The sequence below is a fragment of the Ranitomeya variabilis genome, chromosome 1, assembly GCF_051348905.1.
Source record: "Ranitomeya variabilis isolate aRanVar5 chromosome 1, aRanVar5.hap1, whole genome shotgun sequence".
Lineage (NCBI taxonomy): Eukaryota > Metazoa > Chordata > Amphibia > Anura > Dendrobatidae > Ranitomeya > Ranitomeya variabilis.
The window spans coordinates 771,133,237-771,158,451 of NC_135232.1; the positions used below are offsets into that span (position 1 = coordinate 771,133,237).

The 25,215-nt window shown below is 47.8% G+C and overlaps 83 pseudogenes; all 83 read left to right on the plus strand.

The window, feature by feature from the left end:
* The first annotated feature begins 97 nt into the window (after positions 1-97).
* Positions 98-216, plus strand: LOC143800011 (5S ribosomal RNA; annotated as a pseudogene).
* A 77-nt stretch (positions 217-293) lies between these two features.
* Positions 294-412, plus strand: LOC143797675 (5S ribosomal RNA; annotated as a pseudogene).
* Positions 413-668: 256 nt separating this feature from the next.
* On the plus strand, positions 669-787 carry LOC143800012 (5S ribosomal RNA; annotated as a pseudogene).
* Positions 788-864: 77 nt separating this feature from the next.
* Positions 865-983, plus strand: LOC143797676 (5S ribosomal RNA; annotated as a pseudogene).
* A 250-nt stretch (positions 984-1,233) lies between these two features.
* LOC143800015 (5S ribosomal RNA) lies at positions 1,234-1,352 on the plus strand (annotated as a pseudogene).
* A 77-nt stretch (positions 1,353-1,429) lies between these two features.
* On the plus strand, positions 1,430-1,548 carry LOC143798306 (5S ribosomal RNA; annotated as a pseudogene).
* Positions 1,549-1,796: 248 nt separating this feature from the next.
* Positions 1,797-1,915, plus strand: LOC143800529 (5S ribosomal RNA; annotated as a pseudogene).
* Positions 1,916-1,992: 77 nt separating this feature from the next.
* On the plus strand, positions 1,993-2,111 carry LOC143798588 (5S ribosomal RNA; annotated as a pseudogene).
* Positions 2,112-2,368: 257 nt separating this feature from the next.
* Positions 2,369-2,487, plus strand: LOC143800016 (5S ribosomal RNA; annotated as a pseudogene).
* A 77-nt stretch (positions 2,488-2,564) lies between these two features.
* Positions 2,565-2,683, plus strand: LOC143800475 (5S ribosomal RNA; annotated as a pseudogene).
* A 442-nt stretch (positions 2,684-3,125) lies between these two features.
* Positions 3,126-3,244, plus strand: LOC143797677 (5S ribosomal RNA; annotated as a pseudogene).
* A 257-nt stretch (positions 3,245-3,501) lies between these two features.
* Positions 3,502-3,620, plus strand: LOC143800017 (5S ribosomal RNA; annotated as a pseudogene).
* Positions 3,621-3,697: 77 nt separating this feature from the next.
* Positions 3,698-3,816, plus strand: LOC143797679 (5S ribosomal RNA; annotated as a pseudogene).
* A 248-nt stretch (positions 3,817-4,064) lies between these two features.
* LOC143800018 (5S ribosomal RNA) lies at positions 4,065-4,183 on the plus strand (annotated as a pseudogene).
* A 77-nt stretch (positions 4,184-4,260) lies between these two features.
* LOC143798307 (5S ribosomal RNA) lies at positions 4,261-4,379 on the plus strand (annotated as a pseudogene).
* Positions 4,380-4,626: 247 nt separating this feature from the next.
* LOC143800019 (5S ribosomal RNA) lies at positions 4,627-4,745 on the plus strand (annotated as a pseudogene).
* Positions 4,746-4,822: 77 nt separating this feature from the next.
* On the plus strand, positions 4,823-4,941 carry LOC143797680 (5S ribosomal RNA; annotated as a pseudogene).
* Positions 4,942-5,200: 259 nt separating this feature from the next.
* Positions 5,201-5,319, plus strand: LOC143800020 (5S ribosomal RNA; annotated as a pseudogene).
* Positions 5,320-5,396: 77 nt separating this feature from the next.
* On the plus strand, positions 5,397-5,515 carry LOC143797681 (5S ribosomal RNA; annotated as a pseudogene).
* Positions 5,516-5,766: 251 nt separating this feature from the next.
* LOC143800021 (5S ribosomal RNA) lies at positions 5,767-5,885 on the plus strand (annotated as a pseudogene).
* A 77-nt stretch (positions 5,886-5,962) lies between these two features.
* LOC143798309 (5S ribosomal RNA) lies at positions 5,963-6,081 on the plus strand (annotated as a pseudogene).
* A 246-nt stretch (positions 6,082-6,327) lies between these two features.
* Positions 6,328-6,446, plus strand: LOC143800636 (5S ribosomal RNA; annotated as a pseudogene).
* Positions 6,447-6,523: 77 nt separating this feature from the next.
* Positions 6,524-6,642, plus strand: LOC143797682 (5S ribosomal RNA; annotated as a pseudogene).
* Positions 6,643-6,901: 259 nt separating this feature from the next.
* LOC143800022 (5S ribosomal RNA) lies at positions 6,902-7,020 on the plus strand (annotated as a pseudogene).
* Positions 7,021-7,097: 77 nt separating this feature from the next.
* Positions 7,098-7,216, plus strand: LOC143797683 (5S ribosomal RNA; annotated as a pseudogene).
* A 251-nt stretch (positions 7,217-7,467) lies between these two features.
* Positions 7,468-7,586, plus strand: LOC143800024 (5S ribosomal RNA; annotated as a pseudogene).
* A 77-nt stretch (positions 7,587-7,663) lies between these two features.
* Positions 7,664-7,782, plus strand: LOC143798310 (5S ribosomal RNA; annotated as a pseudogene).
* Positions 7,783-8,028: 246 nt separating this feature from the next.
* LOC143800637 (5S ribosomal RNA) lies at positions 8,029-8,147 on the plus strand (annotated as a pseudogene).
* Positions 8,148-8,224: 77 nt separating this feature from the next.
* On the plus strand, positions 8,225-8,343 carry LOC143797684 (5S ribosomal RNA; annotated as a pseudogene).
* A 256-nt stretch (positions 8,344-8,599) lies between these two features.
* Positions 8,600-8,718, plus strand: LOC143800025 (5S ribosomal RNA; annotated as a pseudogene).
* A 77-nt stretch (positions 8,719-8,795) lies between these two features.
* Positions 8,796-8,914, plus strand: LOC143797686 (5S ribosomal RNA; annotated as a pseudogene).
* A 455-nt stretch (positions 8,915-9,369) lies between these two features.
* LOC143797687 (5S ribosomal RNA) lies at positions 9,370-9,488 on the plus strand (annotated as a pseudogene).
* Positions 9,489-9,748: 260 nt separating this feature from the next.
* LOC143800026 (5S ribosomal RNA) lies at positions 9,749-9,867 on the plus strand (annotated as a pseudogene).
* A 77-nt stretch (positions 9,868-9,944) lies between these two features.
* LOC143797688 (5S ribosomal RNA) lies at positions 9,945-10,063 on the plus strand (annotated as a pseudogene).
* A 251-nt stretch (positions 10,064-10,314) lies between these two features.
* LOC143800027 (5S ribosomal RNA) lies at positions 10,315-10,433 on the plus strand (annotated as a pseudogene).
* A 77-nt stretch (positions 10,434-10,510) lies between these two features.
* Positions 10,511-10,629, plus strand: LOC143798311 (5S ribosomal RNA; annotated as a pseudogene).
* Positions 10,630-10,875: 246 nt separating this feature from the next.
* LOC143800638 (5S ribosomal RNA) lies at positions 10,876-10,994 on the plus strand (annotated as a pseudogene).
* A 77-nt stretch (positions 10,995-11,071) lies between these two features.
* Positions 11,072-11,190, plus strand: LOC143797689 (5S ribosomal RNA; annotated as a pseudogene).
* A 259-nt stretch (positions 11,191-11,449) lies between these two features.
* LOC143798024 (5S ribosomal RNA) lies at positions 11,450-11,568 on the plus strand (annotated as a pseudogene).
* Positions 11,569-11,645: 77 nt separating this feature from the next.
* On the plus strand, positions 11,646-11,764 carry LOC143797690 (5S ribosomal RNA; annotated as a pseudogene).
* A 251-nt stretch (positions 11,765-12,015) lies between these two features.
* LOC143800414 (5S ribosomal RNA) lies at positions 12,016-12,134 on the plus strand (annotated as a pseudogene).
* A 77-nt stretch (positions 12,135-12,211) lies between these two features.
* On the plus strand, positions 12,212-12,330 carry LOC143800427 (5S ribosomal RNA; annotated as a pseudogene).
* Positions 12,331-12,587: 257 nt separating this feature from the next.
* LOC143800476 (5S ribosomal RNA) lies at positions 12,588-12,706 on the plus strand (annotated as a pseudogene).
* A 442-nt stretch (positions 12,707-13,148) lies between these two features.
* LOC143797692 (5S ribosomal RNA) lies at positions 13,149-13,267 on the plus strand (annotated as a pseudogene).
* Positions 13,268-13,524: 257 nt separating this feature from the next.
* Positions 13,525-13,643, plus strand: LOC143800028 (5S ribosomal RNA; annotated as a pseudogene).
* A 77-nt stretch (positions 13,644-13,720) lies between these two features.
* Positions 13,721-13,839, plus strand: LOC143797693 (5S ribosomal RNA; annotated as a pseudogene).
* A 444-nt stretch (positions 13,840-14,283) lies between these two features.
* LOC143798312 (5S ribosomal RNA) lies at positions 14,284-14,402 on the plus strand (annotated as a pseudogene).
* A 246-nt stretch (positions 14,403-14,648) lies between these two features.
* LOC143800031 (5S ribosomal RNA) lies at positions 14,649-14,767 on the plus strand (annotated as a pseudogene).
* A 77-nt stretch (positions 14,768-14,844) lies between these two features.
* LOC143798578 (5S ribosomal RNA) lies at positions 14,845-14,963 on the plus strand (annotated as a pseudogene).
* Positions 14,964-15,223: 260 nt separating this feature from the next.
* On the plus strand, positions 15,224-15,342 carry LOC143800032 (5S ribosomal RNA; annotated as a pseudogene).
* A 77-nt stretch (positions 15,343-15,419) lies between these two features.
* Positions 15,420-15,538, plus strand: LOC143797695 (5S ribosomal RNA; annotated as a pseudogene).
* Positions 15,539-15,789: 251 nt separating this feature from the next.
* LOC143798672 (5S ribosomal RNA) lies at positions 15,790-15,908 on the plus strand (annotated as a pseudogene).
* A 77-nt stretch (positions 15,909-15,985) lies between these two features.
* Positions 15,986-16,104, plus strand: LOC143798313 (5S ribosomal RNA; annotated as a pseudogene).
* Positions 16,105-16,350: 246 nt separating this feature from the next.
* On the plus strand, positions 16,351-16,469 carry LOC143800639 (5S ribosomal RNA; annotated as a pseudogene).
* Positions 16,470-16,545: 76 nt separating this feature from the next.
* LOC143797696 (5S ribosomal RNA) lies at positions 16,546-16,664 on the plus strand (annotated as a pseudogene).
* A 259-nt stretch (positions 16,665-16,923) lies between these two features.
* LOC143800033 (5S ribosomal RNA) lies at positions 16,924-17,042 on the plus strand (annotated as a pseudogene).
* A 77-nt stretch (positions 17,043-17,119) lies between these two features.
* On the plus strand, positions 17,120-17,238 carry LOC143798694 (5S ribosomal RNA; annotated as a pseudogene).
* Positions 17,239-17,489: 251 nt separating this feature from the next.
* On the plus strand, positions 17,490-17,608 carry LOC143800034 (5S ribosomal RNA; annotated as a pseudogene).
* A 77-nt stretch (positions 17,609-17,685) lies between these two features.
* Positions 17,686-17,804, plus strand: LOC143798314 (5S ribosomal RNA; annotated as a pseudogene).
* Positions 17,805-18,247: 443 nt separating this feature from the next.
* Positions 18,248-18,366, plus strand: LOC143797697 (5S ribosomal RNA; annotated as a pseudogene).
* Positions 18,367-18,623: 257 nt separating this feature from the next.
* LOC143800035 (5S ribosomal RNA) lies at positions 18,624-18,742 on the plus strand (annotated as a pseudogene).
* Positions 18,743-18,819: 77 nt separating this feature from the next.
* On the plus strand, positions 18,820-18,938 carry LOC143797699 (5S ribosomal RNA; annotated as a pseudogene).
* Positions 18,939-19,196: 258 nt separating this feature from the next.
* LOC143800037 (5S ribosomal RNA) lies at positions 19,197-19,315 on the plus strand (annotated as a pseudogene).
* A 77-nt stretch (positions 19,316-19,392) lies between these two features.
* LOC143797700 (5S ribosomal RNA) lies at positions 19,393-19,511 on the plus strand (annotated as a pseudogene).
* A 250-nt stretch (positions 19,512-19,761) lies between these two features.
* LOC143800038 (5S ribosomal RNA) lies at positions 19,762-19,880 on the plus strand (annotated as a pseudogene).
* A 77-nt stretch (positions 19,881-19,957) lies between these two features.
* LOC143798316 (5S ribosomal RNA) lies at positions 19,958-20,076 on the plus strand (annotated as a pseudogene).
* A 246-nt stretch (positions 20,077-20,322) lies between these two features.
* On the plus strand, positions 20,323-20,441 carry LOC143800640 (5S ribosomal RNA; annotated as a pseudogene).
* A 77-nt stretch (positions 20,442-20,518) lies between these two features.
* LOC143797701 (5S ribosomal RNA) lies at positions 20,519-20,637 on the plus strand (annotated as a pseudogene).
* A 260-nt stretch (positions 20,638-20,897) lies between these two features.
* Positions 20,898-21,016, plus strand: LOC143800039 (5S ribosomal RNA; annotated as a pseudogene).
* A 77-nt stretch (positions 21,017-21,093) lies between these two features.
* On the plus strand, positions 21,094-21,212 carry LOC143797702 (5S ribosomal RNA; annotated as a pseudogene).
* A 266-nt stretch (positions 21,213-21,478) lies between these two features.
* Positions 21,479-21,597, plus strand: LOC143800040 (5S ribosomal RNA; annotated as a pseudogene).
* A 77-nt stretch (positions 21,598-21,674) lies between these two features.
* LOC143798317 (5S ribosomal RNA) lies at positions 21,675-21,793 on the plus strand (annotated as a pseudogene).
* Positions 21,794-22,040: 247 nt separating this feature from the next.
* LOC143800641 (5S ribosomal RNA) lies at positions 22,041-22,159 on the plus strand (annotated as a pseudogene).
* Positions 22,160-22,236: 77 nt separating this feature from the next.
* Positions 22,237-22,355, plus strand: LOC143797703 (5S ribosomal RNA; annotated as a pseudogene).
* A 257-nt stretch (positions 22,356-22,612) lies between these two features.
* LOC143800041 (5S ribosomal RNA) lies at positions 22,613-22,731 on the plus strand (annotated as a pseudogene).
* A 77-nt stretch (positions 22,732-22,808) lies between these two features.
* LOC143797704 (5S ribosomal RNA) lies at positions 22,809-22,927 on the plus strand (annotated as a pseudogene).
* Positions 22,928-23,184: 257 nt separating this feature from the next.
* LOC143800042 (5S ribosomal RNA) lies at positions 23,185-23,303 on the plus strand (annotated as a pseudogene).
* Positions 23,304-23,380: 77 nt separating this feature from the next.
* On the plus strand, positions 23,381-23,499 carry LOC143797705 (5S ribosomal RNA; annotated as a pseudogene).
* Positions 23,500-23,855: 356 nt separating this feature from the next.
* LOC143797706 (5S ribosomal RNA) lies at positions 23,856-23,974 on the plus strand (annotated as a pseudogene).
* A 257-nt stretch (positions 23,975-24,231) lies between these two features.
* On the plus strand, positions 24,232-24,350 carry LOC143800043 (5S ribosomal RNA; annotated as a pseudogene).
* A 77-nt stretch (positions 24,351-24,427) lies between these two features.
* LOC143797707 (5S ribosomal RNA) lies at positions 24,428-24,546 on the plus strand (annotated as a pseudogene).
* Positions 24,547-24,804: 258 nt separating this feature from the next.
* LOC143800044 (5S ribosomal RNA) lies at positions 24,805-24,923 on the plus strand (annotated as a pseudogene).
* A 77-nt stretch (positions 24,924-25,000) lies between these two features.
* On the plus strand, positions 25,001-25,119 carry LOC143797708 (5S ribosomal RNA; annotated as a pseudogene).
* The last annotated feature ends 96 nt before the right edge of the window (positions 25,120-25,215 follow it).

Consider the following 25,215-nt stretch of genomic DNA (forward strand, 5'->3'; position numbering starts at 1 on the left):
TTTCTTTTTTTTTTTTTTTTTTGGGGGGGGGGTTTATCAAAGCTTTCCCTTACAATTTTATATCTCTTGAAAAGACCCGCTGTGGTGCTAGTTGTCCGTCAATGGCCACTCTAAGCTGAATGTGCCTGCCCTCGTCAGATCGCAAACGCTAAGCAGCTTGAGGCTGGGCAAGTACCGGCATGGGAGACTGGCTGGGAATCCCCGGTACCGTTGACTTGCTATTTTGTTTTTCTCAAAGCTTTCCCTTACGATTGTTTTCATCTTGAAAAGACTAGCAGACACGAAAGCAATCGGTCAATGGCCACACTAAGCTGAATGTGCCTGCCCTCGTCAGATCGCAAATGCTAAGCAGCTTGAGGCTAGGCAAGTACCAGCATGGGAGACTGGCTGGGAATCCCTGGTACCGTTGACTTGGTTTTTTCGTTTTGATCCAAGCTTTCCCTGACGATTGTATTCCTCTTGAAAAGAGCCGCACTGGTTTGAACAATCTGTCATTGGCCACTCTAAGCTGAATGTGCCAGCTCTGGTCAGATCGCAAATGCTAAGCAGCTTGAGGCTGGGCAAGTTTCTTTTTTCTTTTTTTTTTTTTTTTTGGGGGGGGGGTTTATCAAAGCTTTCCCTTACAATTTTATATCTCTTGAAAAGACCCGCTGTGGTGCTAGTTGTCCGTCAATGGCCACTCTAAGCTGAATGTGCCTGCCCTCGTCAGATCGCAAACGCTAAGCAGCTTGAGGCTGGGCAAGTACCGGCATGGGAGACTGGCTGGGAATCCCCGGTACCGTTGACTTGCTATTTTGTTTTTCTCAAAGCTTTCCCTTACGATTGTTTTCATCTTGAAAAGACTAGCAGACGCGAAAGCAATCGGTCAATGGCCACACTAAGCTGAATGTGCCTGCCCTCGTCAGATCGCAAATGCTAAGCAGCTTGAGGCTAGGCAAGTACCAGCATGGGAGACTGGCTGGGAATCCCTGGTACCGTTGACTTGGTTTTTTCGTTTTGATCCAAGCTTTCCCTGACGATTGTATTCCTCTTGAAAAGAGCCGCACTGGTGTGAACAATCTGTCATTGGCCACTCTAAGCTGAATGTGCCAGCTCTGGTTAGATCGCAAATGCTAAGCAGCTTGAGGCTGGGCAAGTTTCTTTTTTTTTTTTTTTTGGGGGGGGGGGGTTTATCAAAGCTTTCCCTTACAATTTTATATCTCTTGAAAAGACCCGCTGTGGTGCTAGTTGTCCGTCAATGGCCACTCTAAGCTGAATGTGCCTGCCCTCGTCAGATCGCAAACGCTAAGCAGCTTGAGGCTGGGCAAGTACCGGCATGGGAGACTGGCTGGGAATCCCCGGTACCGTTGACTTGCTATTTTGTTTTTCTCAAAGCTTTCCCTTACGATTGTTTTCATCTTGAAAAGACTAGCAGACGCGAAAGCAATCGGTCAATGGCCACACTAAGCTGAATGTGCCTGCCCTCGTCAGATCGCAAATGCTAAGCAGCTTGGGGCTAGGCAAGTACCAGCATGGGAGACTGGCTGGGAATCCCTGGTACCGTTGACTTGGTTTTTTCGTTTTGATCCAAGCTTTCCCTAACGATTGTATTCCTCTTGAAAAGAGCCGCACTGGTGTGAACAATTTGTCATTGGCCACTCAAAGCTGAATGTGCCAGCTCTGGTTAGATCGCAAATGCTAAGCAGCTTGAGGCTGGGAAAGTTTCTTTTTTTTTTTTTTGGGGGGGGGGGTTTTATCAAAGCTTTCCCTTACAATTTTATATCTCTTGAAAAGACCCGCTGTGGTGCTAGTTGTCCGTCAATGGCCACTCTAAGCTGAATGTGCCTGCCCTCGTCAGATCGCAAACGCTAAGCAGCTTGAGGCTGGGCAAGTACCGGCATGGGAGACTGGTTGGGAATCCCCGGTACCGTTGACTTGCTATTTTGTTTTTCTCAAAGCTTTCCCTTACGATTGTTTTCATCTTGAAAAGACTAGCAGACGCGAAAGCAATCGGTCAATGGCCACACTAAGCTGAATGTGCCTGCCCTCGTCAGATCGCAAATGCTAAGCAGCTTGGGGCTAGGCAAGTACCAGCATGGGAGACTGGCTGGGAGTCCCTGGTACCGTTGACTTGGTTTTTTCGTTTTGATCCAAGCTTTCCCTGACGATTGTATTCCTCTTGAAAAGAGCCGCACTGGTTTGAACAATCTGTCATTGGCCACTCTAAGCTGAATGTGCCAGCTCTGGTCAGATCGCAAATGCTAAGCAGCTTGAGGCTAGGCAAGTTTCTTTTTTCTTTTTTTTTTTTTTTTTGGGGGGGGGGGTTTATCAAAGCTTTCCCTTACAATTTTATATCTCTTGAAAAGACCCGCTGTGGTGCTAGTTGTCCGTCAATGGCCACTCTAAGCTGAATGTGCCTGCCCTCGTCAGATCGCAAACGCTAAGCAGCTTGAGGCTGGGCAAGTACCGGCATGGGAGACTGGCTGGGAATCCCCGGTACCGTTGACTTGCTATTTTGTTTTTCTCAAAGCTTTCCCTTACGATTGTTTTCATCTTGAAAAGACTAGCAGACGCAAAAGCAATCGGTCAATGTCCACACTAAGCTGAATGTGCCTGCCCTCGTCAGATCGCAAATGCTAAGCAGCTTGAGGCTAGGCAAGTACCAGCATGGGAGACTGGCTGGGAATCCCTGGTACCGTTGACTTGGTTTTTTCGTTTTGATCCAAGCTTTCCCTGACGTTTGTATTCCTCTTGAAAAGAGCCGCACTGGTGTGAACAATTTGTCATTGGCCACTCTAAGCTGAATGTGCCAGCTCTGGTTAGATCGCAAATGCTAAGCAGCTTGAGGCTGGACAAGTTTCTTTTTTTTTTTTGGGGGGGGGGGGTTTATCAAAGCTTTCCCTTACAATTTTATATCTCTTGAAAAGACCCGCTGTGGTGCTAGTTGTCCGTCAATGGCCACTCTAAGCTGAATGTGCCTGCCCTCGTCAGATCGCAAACGCTAAGCAGCTTGAGGCTGGGCAAGTACCGGCATGGGAGACTGGCTGGGAATCCCCGATACCGTTGACTTGCTATTTTTTTTTTCTCAAAGCTTTCCCTTACGATTGTTTTCATCTTGAAAAGACTAGCAGACGCGAAAGCAATCGGTCAATGGCCACACTAAGCTGAATGTGCCTGCCCTCGTCAGATCGCAAATGCTAAGCAGCTTGAGGCTAGGCAAGTACCAGCATGGGAGACTGGCTGGGAATCCCTGGTACCGTTGACTTGGTTTTTTCGTTTTGATCCAAGCTTTCCCTGACGATTGTATTCCTCTTGAAAAGAGCCGCACTGGTTTGAACAATCTGTCATTGGCCACTCTAAGCTGAATGTGCCAGCTCTGGTCAGATCGCAAATGCTAAGCAGCTTGAGGCTGGGCAAGTTTCTTTTTTCTTTTTTTTTTTTTTTTTTGGGGGGGGGGTTTATCAAAGCTTTCCCTTACAATTTTATATCTCTTGAAAAGACCCGCTGTGGTGCTAGTTGTCCGTCAATGGCCACTCTAAGCTGAATGTGCCTGCCCTCGTCAGATCGCAAACGCTAAGCAGCTTGAGGCTGGGCAAGTACCGGCATGGGAGACTGGCTGGGAATCCCCGGTACCGTTGACTTGCTATTTTGTTTTTCTCAAAGCTTTCCCTTACGATTGTTTTCATCTTGAAAAGACTAGCAGACGCGAAAGCAATCGGTCAATGGCCACACTAAGCTGAATGTGCCTGCCCTCGTCAGATCGCAAATGCTAAGCAGCTTGAGGCTAGGCAAGTACCAGCATGGGAGACTGGCTGGGAATCCCTGGTACCGTTGACTTGGTTTTTTCGTTTTGATCCAAGCTTTCCCTGACGATTGTATTCCTCTTGAAAAGAGCCGCACTGGTGTGAACAATCTGTCATTGGCCACTCTAAGCTGAATGTGCCAGCTCTGGTTAGATCGCAAATGCTAAGCAGCTTGAGGCTGGGCAAGTTTCTTTTTTTTTTTTTTTTGGGGGGGGGGTTTATCAAAGCTTTCCCTTACAATTTTATATCTCTTGAAAAGACCCGCTGTGGTGCTAGTTGTCCGTCAATGGCCACTCTAAGCTGAATGTGCCTGCCCTCGTCAGATCGCAAACGCTAAGCAGCTTGAGGCTGGGCAAGTACCGGCATGGGAGACTGGCTGGGAATCCCCGGTACCGTTGACTTGCTATTTTGTTTTTCTCAAAGCTTTCCCTTACGATTGTTTTCATCTTGAAAAGACTAGCAGACGCGAAAGCAATCGGTCAATGGCCACACTAAGCTGAATGTGCCTGCCCTCGTCAGATCGCAAATGCTAAGCAGCTTGGGGCTAGGCAAGTACCAGCATGGGAGACTGGCTGGGAATCCCTGGTACCGTTGACTTGGTTTTTTCGTTTTGATCCAAGCTTTCCCTAACGATTGTATTCCTCTTGAAAAGAGCCGCACTGGTGTGAACAATTTGTCATTGGCCACTCTAAGCTGAATGTGCCAGCTCTGGTCAGATCGCAAATGCTAAGCAGCTTGAGGCTGGGCAAGTTTCTTTTTTTTTTTTTGGGGGGGGGGGGGTTATCAAAGCTTTCCCTTACAATTTTATATCTCTTGAAAAGACCAGCTGTGGTGCTAGTTGTCCGTCAATGGCCACTCTAAGCTGAATGTGCCTGCCCTCGTCAGATCGCAAACGCTAAGCAGCTTGAGGCTGGGCAAGTACCGGCATGGGAGACTGGCTGGGAATCCCCGGTACCGTTGACTTGCTATTTTTTTTTTCTTAAAGCTTTCCCTTACGATTGTTTTCATCTTGAAAAGACTAGCAGACGCGAAAGCAATCGGTCAATGGCCACACTAAGCTGAATGTGCCTGCCCTCGTCAGATCGCAAATGCTAAGCAGCTTGAGGCTAGGCAAGTACCAGCATGGGAGACTGGCTGGGAATCCCTGGTACCGTTGACTTGGTTTTTTCGTTTTGATCCAAGCTTTCCCTGACGATTGTATTCCTCTTGAAAAGAGCCGCACTGGTTTGAACAATCTGTCATTGGCCACTCTAAGCTGAATGTGCCAGCTCTGGTCAGATCGCAAATGCTAAGCAGCTTGAGGCTGGGCAAGTTTCTTTTTTCTTTTTTTTTTTTTTTTTTTGGGGGGGGGGGTTTATCAAAGCTTTCCCTTACAATTTTATATCTCTTGAAAAGACCCGCTGTGGTGCTAGTTGTCCGTCAATGGCCACTCTAAGCTGAATGTGCCTGCCCTCGTCAGATCGCAAACGCTAAGCAGCTTGAGGCTGGGCAAGTACCGGCATGGGAGACTGGCTGGGAATCCCCGGTACCGTTGACTTGCTATTTTGTTTTTCTCAAAGCTTTCCCTTACGATTGTTTTCATCTTGAAAAGACTAGCAGGCGCGAAAGCAATCGGTCAATGGCCACACTAAGCTGAATGTGCCTGCCCTCGTCAGATCGCAAATGCTAAGCAGCTTGAGGCTAGGCAAGTACCAGCATGGGAGACTGGCTGGGAATCCCTGGTACCGTTGACTTGGTTTTTTCGTTTTGATCCAAGCTTTCCCTGACGATTGTATTCCTCTTGAAAAGAGCCGCACTGGTGTGAACAATCTGTCATTGGCCACTCTAAGCTGAATGTGCCAGCTCTGGTTAGATCGCAAATGCTAAGCAGCTTGAGGCTGGGCAAGTTTCTTTTTTTTTTTTTTTTTTGGGGGGGGGGGTTTATCAAAGCTTTCCCTTACAATTTTATATCTCTTGAAAAGACCCGCTGTGGTGCTAGTTGTCCGTCAATGGCCACTCTAAGCTGAATGTGCCTGCCCTCGTCAGATCGCAAACGCTAAGCAGCTTGAGGCTGGGCAAGTACCGGCATGGGAGACTGGCTGGGAATCCCCGGTACCGTTGACTTGCTATTTTGTTTTTCTCAAAGCTTTCCCTTACGATTGTTTTCATCTTGAAAAGACTAGCAGACGCGAAAGCAATCGGTCAATGGCCACACTAAGCTGAATGTGCCTGCCCTCGTCAGATCGCAAATGCTAAGCAGCTTGGGGCTAGGCAAGTACCAGCATGGGAGACTGGCTGGGAATCCCTGGTACCGTTGACTTGGTTTTTTCGTTTTGATCCAAGCTTTCCCTAACGATTGTATTCCTCTTGAAAAGAGCCGCACTGGTGTGAACAATTTGTCATTGGCCACTCTAAGCTGAATGTGCCAGCTCTGGTCAGATCGCAAATGCTAAGCAGCTTGAGGCTGGGCAAGTTTCTTTTTTTTTTTTTTGGGGGGGGGGTTTATCAAAGCTTTCCCTTACAATTTTATATCTCTTGAAAAGACCCGCTGTGGTGCTAGTTTTCCGTCAATGGCCACTCTAAGCTGCATGTGCCTGCCCTCGTCAGATCGCAAACGCTAAGCAGCTTGAGGCTGGGCAAGTACCGGCATGGGAGACTGGCTGGGAATCCCCGGTACCGTTGACTTGCTATTTTTTTTTTCTCAAAGCTTTCCCTTACGATTGTTTTCATCTTGAAAAGACTAGCAGACGCGAAAGCAATCGGTCAATGGCCACACTAAGCTGAATGTGCCTGCCCTCGTCAGATCGCAAATGCTAAGCAGCTTGAGGCTAGGCAAGTACCAGCATGGGAGACTGGCTGGGAATCCCTGGTACCGTTGACTTGGTTTTTTCGTTTTGATCCAAGCTTTCCCTGACGATTGTATTCCTCTTGAAAAGAGCCGCACTGGTTTGAACAATCTGTCATTGGCCACTCTAAGCTGAATGTGCCAGCTCTGGTCAGATCGCAAATGCTAAGCAGCTTGAGGCTGGGCAAGTTTCTTTTTTCTTTTTTTTTTTTTTTTTTTGGGGGGGGGGGTTTATCAAAGCTTTCCCTTACAATTTTATATCTCTTGAAAAGACCCGCTGTGGTGCTAGTTGTCCGTCAATGGCCACTCTAAGCTGAATGTGCCTGCCCTCGTCAGATCGCAAACGCTAAGCAGCTTGAGGCTGGGCAAGTACCGGCATGGGAGACTGGCTGGGAATCCCCGGTACCGTTGACTTGCTATTTTGTTTTTCTCAAAGCTTTCCCTTACGATTGTTTTCATCTTGAAAAGACTAGCAGGCGCGAAAACAATCGGTCAATGGCCACACTAAGCTGAATGTGCCTGCCCTCGTCAGATCGCAAATGCTAAGCAGCTTGAGGCTAGGCAAGTACCAGCATGGGAGACTGGCTGGGAATCCCTGGTACCGTTGACTTGGTTTTTTCGTTTTGATCCAAGCTTTCCCTGACGATTGTATTCCTCTTGAAAAGAGCCGCACTGGTGTGAACAATCTGTCATTGGCCACTCTAAGCTGAATGTGCCAGCTCTGGTTAGATCGCAAATGCTAAGCAGCTTGAGGCTGGGCAAGTTTCTTTTTTTTTTTTTTTTTTTGGGGGGGGGGTTTATCAAAGCTTTCCCTTACAATTTTATATCTCTTGAAAAGACCCGCTGTGGTGCTAGTTGTCCGTCAATGGCCACTCTAAGCTGAATGTGCCTGCCCTCGTCAGATCGCAAACGCTAAGCAGCTTGAGGCTGGGCAAGTACCGGCATGGGAGACTGGCTGGGAATCCCCGGTACCGTTGACTTGCTATTTTGTTTTTCTCAAAGCTTTCCCTTACGATTGTTTTCATCTTGAAAAGACTAGCAGACGCGAAAGCAATCGGTCAATGGCCACACTAAGCTGAATGTGCCTGCCCTCGTCAGATCGCAAATGCTAAGCAGCTTGGGGCTAGGCAAGTACCAGCATGGGAGACTGGCTGGGAATCCCTGGTACCGTTGACTTGGTTTTTTCGTTTTGATCCAAGCTTTCCCTAACGATTGTATTCCTCTTGAAAAGAGCCGCACTGGTGTGAACAATTTGTCATTGGCCACTCTAAGCTGAATGTGCCAGCTCTGGTCAGATCGCAAATGCTAAGCAGCTTGAGGCTGGGCAAGTTTCTTTTTTTTTTTTTTGGGGGGGGGGTTTATCAAAGCTTTCCCTTACAATTTTATATCTCTTGAAAAGACCCGCTGTGGTGCTAGTTTTCCGTCAATGGCCACTCTAAGCTGCATGTGCCTGCCCTCGTCAGATCGCAAACGCTAAGCAGCTTGAGGCTGGGCAAGTACCGGCATGGGAGACTGGCTGGGAATCCCCGGTACCGTTGACTTGCTATTTTTTTTTTCTCAAAGCTTTCCCTTACGATTGTTTTCATCTTGAAAAGACTAGCAGACGCGAAAGCAATCGGTCAATGGCCACACTAAGCTGAATGTGCCTGCCCTCGTCAGATCGCAAATGCTAAGCAGCTTGAGGCTAGGCAAGTACCAGCATGGGAGACTGGCTGGGAATCCCTGGTACCGTTGACTTGTTTTTTTCGTTTTGATCCAAGCTTTCCCTGACGATTGTATTCCTCTTGAAAAGAGCCGCACTGGTTTGAACAATTTGTCATTGGCCACTCTAAGCTGAATGTGCCAGCTCTGGTCAGATCGCAAATGCTAAGCAGCTTGAGGCTGGGCAAGTTTCTTTTTTCTTTTTTTTTTTTTTTTTGGGGGGGGGGTTTATCAAAGCTTTCCCTTACAATTTTATATCTCTTGAAAAGACCCGCTGTGGTGCTAGTTGTCCGTCAATGGCCACTCTAAGCTGAATGTGCCTGCCCTCGTCAGATCGCAAACGCTAAGCAGCTTGAGGCTGGGCAAGTACCGGCATGGGAGACTGGCTGGGAATCCCCGGTACCGTTGACTTGCTATTTTGTTTTTCTCAAAGCTTTCCCTTACGATTGTTTTCATCTTGAAAAGACTAGCAGACGCGAAAGCAATCGGTCAATGGCCACACTAAGCTGAATGTGCCTGCCCTCGTCAGATCGCAAATGCTAAGCAGCTTGAGGCTAGGCAAGTACCAGCATGGGAGACTGGCTGGGAATCCCTGGTACCGTTGACTTGGTTTTTTCGTTTTGATCCAAGCTTTCCCTGACGATTGTATTCCTCTTGAAAAGAGCCGCACTGGTTTGAACAATCTGTCATTGGCCACTCTAAGCTGAATGTGCCAGCTCTGGTCAGATCGCAAATGCTAAGCAGCTTGAGGCTGGGCAAGTTTCTTTTTTCTTTTTTTTTTTTTTTTTTGGGGGGGGGGGGTTTATCAAAGCTTTCCCTTACAATTTTATATCTCTTGAAAAGACCCGCTGTGGTGCTAGTTGTCCGTCAATGGCCACTCTAAGCTGAATGTGCCAGCCCTCGTCAGATCGCAAACGCTAAGCAGCTTGAGGCTGGGCAAGTACCGGCATGGGAGACTGGCTGGGAATCCCCGGTACCGTTGACTTGCTATTTTTTTTTTCTTAAAGCTTTCCCTTACGATTGTTTTCATCTTGAAAAGACTAGCAGACGCGAAAGCAATCGGTCAATGGCCACACTAAGCTGAATGTGCCTGCCCTCGTCAGATCGCAAATGCTAAGCAGCTTGAGGCTAGGCAAGTACCAGCATGGGAGACTGGCTGGGAATCCCTGGTACCGTTGACTTGGTTTTTTCGTTTTGATCCAAGCTTTCCCTGACGATTGTATTCCTCTTGAAAAGAGCCGCACTGGTTTGAACAATCTGTCATTGGCCACTCTAAGCTGAATGTGCCAGCTCTGGTCAGATCGCAAATGCTAAGCAGCTTGAGGCTGGGCAAGTTTCTTTTTTCTTTTTTTTTTTTTTTTTTTTGGGGGGGGGGGTTTATCAAAGCTTTCCCTTACAATTTTATATCTCTTGAAAAGACCCGCTGTGGTGCTAGTTGTCCGTCAATGGCCACTCTAAGCTGAATGTGCCTGCCCTCGTCAGATCGCAAACGCTAAGCAGCTTGAGGCTGGGCAAGTACCGGCATGGGAGACTGGCTGGGAATCCCCGGTACCGTTGACTTGCTATTTTGTTTTTCTCAAAGCTTTCCCTTACGATTGTTTTCATCTTGAAAAGACTAGCAGGCGCGAAAGCAATCGGTCAATGGCCACACTAAGCTGAATGTGCCTGCCCTCGTCAGATCGCAAATGCTAAGCAGCTTGAGGCTAGGCAAGTACCAGCATGGGAGACTGGCTGGGAATCCCTGGTACCGTTGACTTGGTTTTTTCGTTTTGATCCAAGCTTTCCCTGACGATTGTATTCCTCTTGAAAAGAGCCGCACTGGTGTGAACAATCTGTCATTGGCCACTCTAAGCTGAATGTGCCAGCTCTGGTTAGATCGCAAATGCTAAGCAGCTTGAGGCTGGGCAAGTTTCTTTTTTTTTTTTTTTTTTGGGGGGGGGGGTTTATCAAAGCTTTCCCTTACAATTTTATATCTCTTGAAAAGACCCGCTGTGGTGCTAGTTGTCCGTCAATGGCCACTCTAAGCTGAATGTGCCTGCCCTCGTCAGATCGCAAACGCTAAGCAGCTTGAGGCTGGGCAAGTACCGGCATGGGAGACTGGCTGGGAATCCCCGGTACCGTTGACTTGCTATTTTGTTTTTCTCAAAGCTTTCCCTTACGATTGTTTTCATCTTGAAAAGACTAGCAGACGCGAAAGCAATCGGTCAATGGCCACACTAAGCTGAATGTGCCTGCCCTCGTCAGATCGCAAATGCTAAGCAGCTTGGGGCTAGGCAAGTACCAGCATGGGAGACTGGCTGGGAATCCCTGGTACCGTTGACTTGGTTTTTTCGTTTTGATCCAAGCTTTCCCTAACGATTGTATTCCTCTTGAAAAGAGCCGCACTGGTGTGAACAATTTGTCATTGGCCACTCTAAGCTGAATGTGCCAGCTCTGGTCAGATCGCAAATGCTAAGCAGCTTGAGGCTGGGCAAGTTTCTTTTTTTTTTTTTGGGGGGGGGGGTTTATCAAAGCTTTCCCTTACAATTTTATATCTCTTGAAAAGACCCGCTGTGGTGCTAGTTTTCCGTCAATGGCCACTCTAAGCTGCATGTGCCTGCCCTCGTCAGATCGCAAACGCTAAGCAGCTTGAGGCTGGGCAAGTACCGGCATGGGAGACTGGCTGGGAATCCCCGGTACCGTTGACTTGCTATTTTTTTTTTCTCAAAGCTTTCCCTTACGATTGTTTTCATCTTGAAAAGACTAGCAGACGCGAAAGCAATCGGTCAATGGCCACACTAAGCTGAATGTGCCTGCCCTCGTCAGATCGCAAATGCTAAGCAGCTTGAGGCTAGGCAAGTACCAGCATGGGAGACTGGCTGGGAATCCCTGGTACCGTTGACTTGGTTTTTTCGTTTTGATCCAAGCTTTCCCTGACGATTGTATTCCTCTTGAAAAGAGCCGCACTGGTTTGAACAATCTGTCATTGGCCACTCTAAGCTGAATGTGCCAGCTCTGGTCAGATCGCAAATGCTAAGCAGCTTGAGGCTGGGCAAGTTTCTTTTTTCTTTTTTTTTTTTTTTTTTGGGGGGGGGGGGTTTATCAAAGCTTTCCCTTACAATTTTATATCTCTTGAAAAGACCCGCTGTGGTGCTAGTTGTCCGTCAATGGCCACACTAAGCTGAATGTGCCTGCCCTCGTCAGATCGCAAACGCTAAGCAGCTTGAGGCTGGGCAAGTACCGGCATGGGAGACTGGCTGGGAATCCCCGGTACCGTTGACTTGCTATTTTGTTTTTCTCAAAGCTTTCCCTTACGATTGTTTTCATCTTGAAAAGACTAGCAGGCGCGAAAACAATCGGTCAATGGCCACACTAAGCTGAATGTGCCTGCCCTCGTCAGATCGCAAATGCTAAGCAGCTTGAGGCTAGGCAAGTACCAGCATGGGAGACTGGCTGGGAATCCCTGGTACCGTTGACTTGGTTTTTTCGTTTTGATCCAAGCTTTCCCTGACGATTGTATTCCTCTTGAAAAGAGCCGCACTGGTGTGAACAATCTGTCATTGGCCACTCTAAGCTGAATGTGCCAGCTCTGGTTAGATCGCAAATGCTAAGCAGCTTGAGGCTGGGCAAGTTTCTTTTTTTTTTTTTTTTTTTGGGGGGGGGGTTTATCAAAGCTTTCCCTTACAATTTTATATCTCTTGAAAAGACCCGCTGTGGTGCTAGTTGTCCGTCAATGGCCACTCTAAGCTGAATGTGCCTGCCCTCGTCAGATCGCAAATGCTAAGCAGCTTGAGGCTGGGCAAGTACCGGCATGGGAGACTGGCTGGGAATCCCCGGTACCGTTGACTTGCTATTTTGTTTTTCTCAAAGCTTTCCCTTACGATTGTTTTCATCTTGAAAAGACTAGCAGACGCGAAAGCAATCGGTCAATGGCCACACTAAGCTGAATGTGCCTGCCCTCGTCAGATCGCTAATGCTAAGCAGCTTGGGGCTAGGCAAGTACCAGCATGGGAGACTGGCTGGGAATCCCTGGTACCGTTGACTTGGTTTTTTCGTTTTGATCCAAGCTTTCCCTGACGATTGTATTCCTCTTGAAAAGAGCCGCACTGGTTTGAGCAATCTGTCATTGGCCACTCTAAGCTGAATGTGCCAGCTCTGGTCAGATCGCAAATGCTAAGCAGCTTGAGGCTGGGCAAGTTTCTTTTTTCTTTTTTTTTTTTTTTTTTGGGGGGGGGGTTTATCAAAGCTTTCCCTTACAATTTTATATCTCTTGAAAAGACCCGCTGTGGTGCTAGTTGTCCGTCAATGTCCACACTAAGCTGAATGTGCCTGCCCTCGTCAGATCGCAAATGCTAAGCAGCTTGAGGCTAGGCAAGTACCAGCATGGGAGACTGGCTGGGAATCCCTGGTACCGTTGACTTGGTTTTTTCGTTTTGATCCAAGCTTTCCCTGACGATTGTATTCCTCTTGAAAAGAGCCGCACTGGTGTGAACAATTTGTCATTGGCCACTCTAAGCTGAATGTGCCAGCTCTGGTTAGATCGCAAATGCTAAGCAGCTTGAGGCTGGACAAGTTTCTTTTTTTTTTTTGGGGGGGGGGGGTTTATCAAAGCTTTCCCTTACAATTTTATATCTCTTGAAAAGACCCGCTGTGGTGCTAGTTGTCCGTCAATGGCCACTCTAAGCTGAATGTGCCTGCCCTCGTCAGATCGCAAACGCTAAGCAGCTTGAGGCTGGGCAAGTACCGGCATGGGAGACTGGCTGGGAATCCCCGATACCGTTGACTTGCTATTTTTTTTTTCTCAAAGCTTTCCCTTACGATTGTTTTCATCTTGAAAAGACTAGCAGACGCGAAAGCAATCGGTCAATGGCCACACTAAGCTGAATGTGCCTGCCCTCGTCAGATCGCAAATGCTAAGCAGCTTGAGGCTAGGCAAGTACCAGCATGGGAGACTGGCTGGGAATCCCTGGTACCGTTGACTTGGTTTTTTCGTTTTGATCCAAGCTTTCCCTGACGATTGTATTCCTCTTGAAAAGAGCCGCACTGGTTTGAACAATCTGTCATTGGCCACTCTAAGCTGAATGTGCCAGCTCTGGTCAGATCGCAAATGCTAAGCAGCTTGAGGCTGGGCAAGTTTCTTTTTTCTTTTTTTTTTTTTTTTTTGGGGGGGGGGTTTATCAAAGCTTTCCCTTACAATTTTATATCTCTTGAAAAGACCCGCTGTGGTGCTAGTTGTCCGTCAATGGCCACTCTAAGCTGAATGTGCCTGCCCTCGTCAGATCGCAAACGCTAAGCAGCTTGAGGCTGGGCAAGTACCGGCATGGGAGACTGGCTGGGAATCCCCGGTACCGTTGACTTGCTATTTTGTTTTTCTCAAAGCTTTCCCTTACGATTGTTTTCATCTTGAAAAGACTAGCAGACGCGAAAGCAATCGGTCAATGGCCACACTAAGCTGAATGTGCCTGCCCTCGTCAGATCGCAAATGCTAAGCAGCTTGAGGCTAGGCAAGTACCAGCATGGGAGACTGGCTGGGAATCCCTGGTACCGTTGACTTGGTTTTTTCGTTTTGATCCAAGCTTTCCCTGACGATTGTATTCCTCTTGAAAAGAGCCGCACTGGTGTGAACAATCTGTCATTGGCCACTCTAAGCTGAATGTGCCAGCTCTGGTTAGATCGCAAATGCTAAGCAGCTTGAGGCTGGGCAAGTTTCTTTTTTTTTTTTTTTGGGGGGGGGGGTTTATCAAAGCTTTCCCTTACAATTTTATATCTCTTGAAAAGACCCGCTGTGGTGCTAGTTGTCCGTCAATGGCCACTCTAAGCTGAATGTGCCTGCCCTCGTCAGATCGCAAACGCAAAGCAGCTTGAGGCTGGGCAAGTACCGGCATGGGAGACTGGCTGGGAATCCCCGGTACCGTTGACTTGCTATTTTGTTTTTCTCAAAGCTTTCCCTTACGATTGTTTTCATCTTGAAAAGACTAGCAGACGCGAAAGCAATCGGTCAATGGCCACACTAAGCTGAATGTGCCTGCCCTCGTCAGATCGCAAATGCTAAGCAGCTTGGGGCTAGGCAAGTACCAGCATGGGAGACTGGCTGGGAATCCCTGGTACCGTTGACTTGGTTTTTTCGTTTTGATCCAAGCTTTCCCTAACGATTGTATTCCTCTTGAAAAGAGCCGCACTGGTGTGAACAATTTGTCATTGGCCACTCTAAGCTGAATGTGCCAGCTCTGGTCAGATCGCAAATGCTAAGCAGCTTGAGGCTGGGCAAGTTTCTTTTTTTTTTTTTGGGGGGGGGGGGTTATCAAAGCTTTCCCTTACAATTTTATATCTCTTGAAAAGACCAGCTGTGGTGCTAGTTGTCCGTCAATGGCCACTCTAAGCTGAATGTGCCTGCCCTCGTCAGATCGCAAACGCTAAGCAGCTTGAGGCTGGGCAAGTACCGGCATGGGAGACTGGCTGGGAATCCCCGGTACCGTTGACTTGCTATTTTTTTTTTCTTAAAGCTTTCCCTTACGATTGTTTTCATCTTGAAAAGACTAGCAGACGCGAAAGCAATCGTTCAATGGCCACACTAAGCTGAATGTGCCTGCCCTCGTCAGATCGCAAATGCTAAGCAGCTTGAGGCTAGGCAAGTACCAGCATGGGAGACTGGCTGGGAATCCCTGGTACCGTTGACTTGGTTTTTTCGTTTTGATCCAAGCTTTCCCTGACGATTGTATTCCTCTTGAAAAGAGCCGCACTGGTTTGAACAATCTGTCATTGGCCACTCTAAGCTGAATGTGCCAGCTCTGGTCAGATCGCAAATGCTAAGCAGCTTGAGGCTGGGCAAGTTTCTTTTTTCTTTTTTTTTTTTTTTTTTTTGGGGGGGGGGGTTTATCAAAGCTTTCCCTTACAATTTTATATCTCTTGAAAAGACCCGCTGTGGTGCTAGTTGTCCGTCAATGGCCACTCTAAGCTGAATGTGCCTGCCCTCGTCAGATCGCAAACGCTAAGCAGCTTGAGGCTGGGCAAGTACCGGCATGGGAGACTGGCTGGGAATCCCCGGTACCGTTGACTTGCTATTTTGTTTTTCTCAAAGCTTTCCCTTACGATTGTTTTCATCTTGAAAAGACTAGCAGGCGCGAAAGCAATCGGTCAATGGCCACACTAAGCTGAATGTGCCTGCCCTCGTCAGATCGCAAATGCTAAGCAGCTTGAGGCTAGGCAAGTACCAGCATGGGAGACTGGCTGGGAATCCCTGGTACCGTTGACTTGGTTTTTTCGTTTTGATCCAAGCTTTCCCTGACGATTGTATTCCTCTTGAAAAGAGCCGCACTGGTGTGAACAATCTGTCATTGGCCACTCTAAGCTGAATGTGCCAGCTCTGGTTAGATCGCAAATGCTAAGCAGCTTGAGGCTGGGCAAGTTTCTTTTTTTTTTTTTTTTTTGGGGGGGGGGGTTTATCAAAGCTTTCCCTTACAATTTTATATCTCTTGAAAAGACCCGCTGTGGTGCTAGTTGTCCGTCAATGGCCACTCTAAGCTGAATGTGCCTGCCCTCGTCAGATCGCAAACGCTAAGCAGCTTGAGGCTGGGCAAGTACCGGCATGGGAGACTGGCTGGGAATCCCTGGTACCGTTGACTTGCTATTTTGTTTTTCTCAAAGCTTTCCCTTACGATTGTTTTCATCTTGAAAAGACTAGCAGACGCGAAAGCAATCGGTCAATGGCCACACTAAGCTGAATGTGCCTGCCCTCGTCAGATCGCAAATGCTAAGCAGCTTGGGGCTAGGCAAGTACCAGCATGGGAGACTGGCTGGGAATCCCTGGTACCGTTGACTTGGTTTTTTCGTTTTGATCCAAGCTTTCCCTAACGATTGTATTCCTCTTGAAAAGAGCCGCACTGGTGTGAACAATTTGTCATTGGCCACTCTAAGCTGAATGTGCCAGCTCTGGTCAGATCGCAAATGCTAAGCAGCTTGAGGCTGGGCAAGTTTCTTTTTTTTTTTTGGGGGGGGGGGGTTTATCAAAGCTTTCCCTTACAATTTTATATCTCTTGAAAAGACCCGCTGTGGTGCTAGTTTTCCGTCAATGGCCACTCTAAGCTGCATGTGCCTGCCCTCGTCAGATCGCAAACGCTAAGCAGCTTGAGGCTGGGCAAGTACCGGCATGGGAGACTGGCTGGGAATCCCCGGTACCGTTGACTTGCTATTTTTTTTTCTCAAAGCTTTCCCTTACGATTGTTTTCATCTTGAAAAGACTAGCAGACGCGAAAGCAATCGGTCAATGGCCACACTAAGCTGAATGTGCCTGCCCTCGTCAGATCGCAAATGCTAAGCAGCTTGAGGCTAGGCAAGTACCAGCATGGGAGACTGGCTGGGAATCCCTGGTACCGTTGACTTGGTTTTTTCGTTTTGATCCAAGCTTTCCCTGACGATTGTATTCCTCTTGAAAAGAGCCGCACTGGTTTGAACAATCTGTCATTGGCCACTCTAAGCTGAATGTGCCAGCTCTGGTCAGATCGCAAATGCTAAGCAGCTTGAGGCTGGGCAAGTTTCTTTTTTCTTTTTTTTTTTTTTTTTTGGGGGGGGGGGGTTTATCAAAGCTTTCCCTTACAATTTTATATCTCTTGAAAAGACCCGCTGTGGTGCTAGTTGTCCGTCAATGGCCACTCTAAGCTGAATGTGCCTGCCCTCGTCAGATCGCAAACGCTAAGCAGCTTGAGGCTGGGCAAGTACCGGCATGGGAGACTGGCTGGGAATCCCCGGTACCGTTGACTTGCTATTTTGTTTTTCTCAAAGCTTTCCCTTACGATTGTTTTCATCTTGAAAAGACTAGCAGGCGCGAAAACAATCGGTCAATGGCCACATTAAGCTGAATGTGCCTGCCCTCGTCAGATCGCAAATGCTAAGCAGCTTGAGGCTAGGCAAGTACCAGCATGGGAGACTGGCTGGGAATCCCTGGTACCGTTGACTTGGTTTTTTCGTTTTGATCCAAGCTTTCCCTGACGATTGTATTCCTCTTGAAAAGAGCCGCACTGGTGTGAACAATCTGTCATTGGCCACTCTAAGCTGAATGTGCCAGCTCTGGTTAGATCGCAAATGCTAAGCAGCTTGAGGCTGGGCAAGTTTCTTTTTTTTTTTTTTTTTTTGGGGGGGGGGTTTATCAAAGCTTTTCCTTACAATTTTATATCTCTTGAAAAGACCCGCTGTGGTGCTAGTTGTCCGTCAATGGCCACTCTAAGCTGAATGTGCCTGCCCTCGTCAGATCGCAAACGCTAAGCAGCTTGAGGCTGGGCAAGTACCGGCATGGGAGACTGGCTGGGAATCCCCGGTACCGTTGACTTGCTATTTTGTTTTTCTCAAAGCTTTCCCTTACGATTGTTTTCATCTTGAAAAGACTAGCAGACGCGAAAGCAATCGGTCAATGGCCACACTAAGCTGAATGTGCCTGCCCTCGTCAGATCGCAAATGCTAAGCAGCTTGGGGCTAGGCAAGTACCAGCATGGGAGACTGGCTGGGAATCCCTGGTACCGTTGACTTGGTTTTTTCGTTTTGATCCAAGCTTTCCCTAACGATTGTATTCCTCTTGAAAAGAGCCGCACTGGTGTGAACAATTTGTCATTGGCCACTCTAAGCTGAATGTGCCAGCTCTGGTCAGATCGCAAATGCTAAGCAGCTTGAGGCTGGGCAAGATTCTTTTTTTTTTTTTTTGGGGGGGGGGTTTATCAAAGCTTTCCCTTACAATTTTATATCTCTTGAAAAGACCCGCTGTGGTGCTAGTTTTCCGTCAATGGCCACTCTAAGCTGCATGTGCCTGCCCTCGTCAGATCGCAAACGCTAAGCAGCTTGAGGCTGGGCAAGTACCGGCATGGGAGACTGGCTGGGAATCCCCGGTACCGCTGACTTGCTATTTTTTTTTTCTCAAAGCTTTCCCTTACGATTGTTTTCATCTTGAAAAGACTAGCAGACGCGAAAGCAATCGGTCAATGGCCACACTAAGCTGAATGTGCCTGCCCTCGTCAGATCGCAAATGCTAAGCAGCTTGAGGCTAGGCAAGTACCAGCATGGGAGACTGGCTGGGAATCCCTGGTACCGTTGACTTGGTTTTTTCGTTTTGATCCAAGCTTTCCCTGACGATTGTATTCCTCTTGAAAAGAGCCGCACTGGTTTGAACAATCTGTCATTGGCCACTCTAAGCTGAATGTGCCAGCTCTGGTCAGATCGCAAATGCTAAGCAGCTTGAGGCTGGGCAAGTTTCTTTTTTCTTTTTTTTTTTTTTTTTTGGGGGGGGGGTTTATCAAAGCTTTCCCTTACAATTTTATATCTCTTGAAAAGACCCGCTGTGGTGCTAGTTGTCCGTCAATGGCCACTCTAAGCTGAATGTGCCTGCCCTCGTCAGATCGCAAACGCTAAGCAGCTTGAGGCTGGGCAAGTACCGGCATGGGAGACTGGCTGGGAATCCCCGGTACCGTTGACTTGCTATTTTGTTTTTCTCAAAGCTTTCCCTTACGATTGTTTTCATCTTGAAAAGACTAGCAGACGCGAAAGCAATCGGTCAATGGCCACACTAAGCTGAATGTGCCTGCCCTCGTCAGATCGCAAATGCTAAGCAGCTTGAGGCTAGGCAAGTACCAGCATGGGAGACTGGCTGGGAATCCCTGGTACCGTTGACTTGGTTTTTTCGTTTTGATCCAAGCTTTCCCTGACGATTGTATTCCTCTTGAAAAGAGCCGCACTGGTTTGAACAATCTGTCATTGGCCACTCTAAGCTGAATGTGCCAGCTCTGGTCAGATCGCAAATGCTAAGCAGCTTGAGGCTGGGCAAGTTTCTTTTTTCTTTTTTTTTTTTTTTTTTGGGGGGGGGGGTTTATCAAAGCTTTCCCTTACAATTTTATATCTCTTGAAAAGACCCGCTGTGGTGCTAGTTGTCCGTCAATGGCCACTCTAAGCTGAATGTGCCTGCCCTCGTCAGATCGCAAACGCTAAGCAGCTTGAGGCTGGGCAAGTACCGGCATGGGAGACTGGCTGGGAATCCCCGGTACCGTTGACTTGCTATTTTGTTTTTCTCAAAGCTTTCCCTTACGATTGTTTTCATCTTGAAAAGACTAGCAGACGCGAAAGCAATCGGTCAATGGCCACACTAAGCTGAATGTGCCTGCCCTCGTCAGATCGCAAATGCTAAGCAGCTTGAGGCTAGGCAAGTACCAGCATGGGAGACTGGCTGGGAATCCCTGGTACCGTTGACTTGGTTTTTTCGTTTTGATCCAAGCTTTCCCTGACGATTGTATTCCTCTTGAAAAGAGCCGCACTGGTGTGAACAATCTGTCATTGGCCACTCTAAGCTGAATGTGCCAGCTCTGGTTAGATCGCAAATGCTAAGCAGCTTGAGGCTGGGCAAGTTTCTTTTTTTTTTTTTTTTTGGGGGGGGGGGTTTATCAAAGCTTTCCCTTACAATTTTATATCTCTTGAAAAGACCCGCTGTGGTGCTAGTTGTCCGTCAATGGCCACTCTAAGCTGAATGTGCCTGCCCTCGTCAGATCGCAAACGCTAAGCAGCTTGAGGCTGGGCAAGTACCGGCATGGGAGACTGGCTGGGAATCCCCGGTACCGTTGACTTGCTATTTTGTTTTTCTCAAAGCTTTCCCTTACGATTGTTTTCATCTTGAAAAGACTAGCAGACGCGAAAGCAATCGGTCAATGGCCACACTAAGCTGAATGTGCCTGCCCTCGTCAGATCGCAAATGCTAAGCAGCTTGGGGCTAGGCAAGTACCAGCATGGGAGACTGGCTGGGAATCCCTGGTACCGTTGACTTGGTTTTTTCGTTTTGATCCAAGCTTTCCCTAACGATTGTATTCCTCTTGAAAAGAGCCGCACTGGTGTGAACAATTTGTCATTGGCCACTCTAAGCTGAATGTGCCAGCTCTGGTCAGATCGCAAATGCTAAGCAGCTTGAGGCTGGGCAAGTTTCTTTTTTTTTTTTTTGGGGGGGGGGTTTATCAAAGCTTTCCCTTACAATTTTATATCTCTTGAAAAGACCCGCTGTGGTGCTAGTTTTCCGTCAATGGCCACTCTAAGCTGCATGTGCCTGCCCTCGTCAGATCGCAAACGCTAAGCAGCTTGAGGCTGGGCAAGTACCGGCATGGGAGACTGGCTGGGAATCCCCGGTACCGTTGACTTGCTATTTTTTTTTTCTCAAAGCTTTCCCTTACGATTGTTTTCATCTTGAAAAGACTAGCAGACGCGAAAGCAATCGGTCAATGGCCACACTAAGCTGAATGTGCCTGCCCTCGTCAGATCGCAAATGCTAAGCAGCTTGAGGCTAGGCAAGTACCAGCATGGGAGACTGGCTGGGAATCCCTGGTACCGTTGACTTGGTTTTTTCGTTTTGATCCAAGCTTTCCCTGACGATTGTATTCCTCTTGAAAAGAGCCGCACTGGTTTGAACAATCTGTCATTGGCCACTCTAAGCTGAATGTGCCAGCTCTGGTCAGATCGCAAATGCTAAGCAGCTTGAGGCTGGGCAAGTTTCTTTTTTCTTTTTTTTTTTTTTTTTTGGGGGGGGGGGGGTTTATCAAAGCTTTCCCTTACAATTTTATATCTCTTGAAAAGACCCGCTGTGGTGCTAGTTGTCCGTCAATGGCCACTCTAAGCTGAATGTGCCTGCCCTCGTCAGATCGCAAACGCTAAGCAGCTTGAGGCTGGGCAAGTACCGGCATGGGAGACTGGCTGGGAATCCCCGGTACCGTTGACTTGCTATTTTGTTTTTCTCAAAGCTTTCCCTTACGATTGTTTTCATCTTGAAAAGACTAGCAGGCGCGAAAGCAATCGGTCAATGGCCACACTAAGCTGAATGTGCCTGCCCTCGTCAGATCGCAAATGCTAAGCAGCTTGAGGCTAGGCAAGTACCAGCATGGGAGACTGGCTGGGAATCCCTGGTACCGTTGACTTGGTTTTTTCGTTTTGATCCAAGCTTTCCCTGACGATTGTATTCCTCTTGAAAAGAGCCGCACTGGTGTGAACAATCTGTCATTGGCCACTCTAAGCTGAATGTGCCAGCTCTGGTTAGATCGCAAATGCTAAGCAGCTTGAGGCTGGGCAAGTTTCTTTTTTTTTTTTTTTTTTTTTTTTTTTTTTTTTTGGGGGGGGGGTTTATCAAAGCTTTCCCTTACAATTTTATATCTCTTGAAAAGACCCGCTGTGGTGCTAGTTGTCCGTCAATGGCCACTCTAAGCTGAATGTGCCTGCCCTCGTCAGATCGCAAACGCTAAGCAGCTTGAGGCTGGGCAAGTACCGGCATGGGAGACTGGCTGGGAATCCCCGGTACCGTTGACTTGCTATTTTGTTTTTCTCAAAGCTTTCCCTTACGATTGTTTTCATCTTGAAAAGACTAGCAGACGCGAAAGCAATCGGTCAATGGCCACACTAAGCTGAATGTGCCTGCCCTCGTCAGATCGCAAATGCTAAGCAGCTTGGGGCTAGGCAAGTACCAGCATGGGAGACTGGCTGGGAATCCCTGGTACCGTTGACTTGGTTTTTTCGTTTTGATCCAAGCTTTCCCTAACGATTGTATTCCTCTTGAAAAGAGCCGCACTGGTGTGAACAATTTGTCATTGGCCACTCTAAGCTGAATGTGCCAGCTCTGGTCAGATCGCAAATGCTAAGCAGCTTGAGGCTGGGCAAGTTTCTTTTTTTTTTTTGGGGGGGGGGGGGTTTATCAAAGCTTTCCCTTACAATTTTATATCTCTTGAAAAGACCCGCTGTGGTGCTAGTTTTCCGTCAATGGCCACTCTAAGCTGCATGTGCCTGCCCTCGTCAGATCGCAAACGCTAAGCAGCTTGAGGCTGGGCAAGTACCGGCATGGGAGACTGGCTGGGAATCCCCGGTACCGTTGACTTGCTATTTTTTTTTTCTCAAAGCTTTCCCTTACGATTGTTTTCATCTTGAAAAGACTAGCAGACGCGAAAGCAATCGGTCAATGGCCACACTAAGCTGAATGTGCCTGCCCTCGTCAGATCGCAAATGCTAAGCAGCTTGAGGCTAGGCAAGTACCAGCATGGGAGACTGGCTGGGAATCCCTGGTACCGTTGACTTGGTTTTTTCGTTTTGATCCAAGCTTTCCCTGACGATTGTATTCCTCTTGAAAAGAGCCGCACTGGTTTGAACAATCTGTCATTGGCCACTCTAAGCTGAATGTGCCAGCTCTGGTCAGATCGCAAATGCTAAGCAGCTTGAGGCTGGGCAAGTTTCTTTTTTCTTTTTTTTTTTTTTTTTTGGGGGGGGGGTTTATCAAAGCTTTCCCTTACAATTTTATATCTCTTGAAAAGACCCGCTGTGGTGCTAGTTGTCCGTCAATGGCCACTCTAAGCTGAATGTGCCTGCCCTCGTCAGATCGCAAACGCTAAGCAGCTTGAGGCTGGGCAAGTACCGGCATGGGAGACTGGCTGGGAATCCCCGGTACCGTTGACTTGCTATTTTGTTTTTCTCAAAGCTTTCCCTTACGATTGTTTTCATCTTGAAAAGACTAGCAGACACGAAAGCAATCGGTCAATGGCCACACTAAGCTGAATGTGCCTGCCCTCGTCAGATCGCAAATGCTAAGCAGCTTGAGGCTAGGCAAGTACCAGCATGGGAGACTGGCTGGGAATCCCTGGTACCGTTGACTTGGTTTTTTCGTTTTGATCCAAGCTTTCCCTGACGATTGTATTCCTCTTGAAAAGAGCCGCACTGGTTTGAACAATCTGTCATTGGCCACTCTAAGCTGAATGTGCCAGCTCTGGTCAGATCGCAAATGCTAAGCAGCTTGAGGCTGGGCAAGTTTCTTTTTTCTTTTTTTTTTTTTTTTTTGGGGGGGGGGTTTATCAAAGCTTTCCCTTACAATTTTATATCTCTTGAAAAGACCCGCTGTGGTGCTAGTTGTCCGTCAATGGCCACTCTAAGCTGAATGTGCCTGCCCTCGTCAGATCGCAAACGCTAAGCAGCTTGAGGCTGGGCAAGTACCGGCATGGGAGACTGGCTGGGAATCCCCGGTACCGTTGACTTGCTATTTTGTTTTTCTCAAAGCTTTCCCTTACGATTGTTTTCATCTTGAAAAGACTAGCAGACGCGAAAGCAATCGGTCAATGGCCACACTAAGCTGAATGTGCCTGCCCTCGTCAGATCGCAAATGCTAAGCAGCTTGAGGCTAGGCAAGTACCAGCATGGGAGACTGGCTGGGAATCCCTGGTACCGTTGACTTGGTTTTTTCGTTTTGATCCAAGCTTTCCCTGACGATTGTATTCCTCTTGAAAAGAGCCGCACTGGTGTGAACAATCTGTCATTGGCCACTCTAAGCTGAATGTGCCAGCTCTGGTTAGATCGCAAATGCTAAGCAGCTTGAGGCTGGGCAAGTTTCTTTTTTTTTTTTTTTTGGGGGGGGGGGGGTTTATCAAAGCTTTCCCTTACAATTTTATATCTCTTGAAAAGACCCGCTGTGGTGCTAGTTGTCCGTCAATGGCCACTCTAAGCTGAATGTGCCTGCCCTCGTCAGATCGCAAACGCTAAGCAGCTTGAGGCTGGGCAAGTACCGGCATGGGAGACTGCGAAAGCAATCGGTCAATGGCCACACTAAGCTGAATGTGCCTGCCCTCGTCAGATCGCAAATGCTAAGCAGCTTGAGGCTAGGCAAGTACCAGCATGGGAGACTGGCTGGGAATCCCTGGTACCGTTGACTTGGTTTTTTCGTTTTGATCCAAGCTTTCCCTGACGATTGTATTCCTCTTGAAAAGAGCCGCACTGGTTTGAACAATCTGTCATTGGCCACTCTAAGCTGAATGTGCCAGCTCTGGTCAGATCGCAAATGCTAAGCAGCTTGAGGCTGGGCAAGTTTCTTTTTTCTTTTTTTTTTTTTTTTTTGGGGGGGGGGTTTATCAAAGCTTTCCCTTACAATTTTATATCTCTTGAAAAGACCCGCTGTGGTGCTAGTTGTCCGTCAATGGCCACTCTAAGCTGAATGTGCCTGCCCTCGTCAGATCGCAAACGCTAAGCAGCTTGAGGCTGGGCAAGTACCGGCATGGGAGACTGGCTGGGAATCCCCGGTACCGTTGACTTGCTATTTTGTTTTTCTCAAAGCTTTCCCTTACGATTGTTTTCATCTTGAAAAGACTAGCAGACGCGAAAGCAATCGGTCAATGGCCACACTAAGCTGAATGTGCCTGCCCTCGTCAGATCGCAAATGCTAAGCAGCTTGAGGCTAGGCAAGTACCAGCATGGGAGACTGGCTGGGAATCCCTGGTACCGTTGACTTGGTTTTTTCGTTTTGATCCAAGCTTTCCCTGACGATTGTATTCCTCTTGAAAAGAGCCGCACTGGTTTGAACAATCTGTCATTGGCCACTCTAAGCTGAATGTGCCAGCTCTGGTCAGATCGCAAATGCTAAGCAGCTTGAGGCTGGGCAAGTTTCTTTTTTCTTTTTTTTTTTTTTTTTTTGGGGGGGGGGTTTATCAAAGCTTTCCCTTACAATTTTATATCTCTTGAAAAGACCCGCTGTGGTGCTAGTTGTCCGTCAATGGCCACTCTAAGCTGAATGTGCCTGCCCTCGTCAGATCGCAAACGCTAAGCAGCTTGAGGCTGGGCAAGTACCGGCATGGGAGACTGGCTGGGAATCCCCGGTACCGTTGACTTGCTATTTTGTTTTTCTCAAAGCTTTCCCTTACGATTGTTTTCATCTTGAAAAGACTAGCAGACGCGAAAGCAATCGGTCAATGGCCACACTAAGCTGAATGTGCCTGCCCTCGTCAGATCGCAAATGCTAAGCAGCTTGAGGCTAGGCAAGTACCAGCATGGGAGACTGGCTGGGAATCCCTGGTACCGTTGACTTGGTTTTTTCGTTTTGATCCAAGCTTTCCCTGACGATTGTATTCCTCTTGAAAAGAGCCGCACTGGTGTGAACAATCTGTCATTGGCCACTCTAAG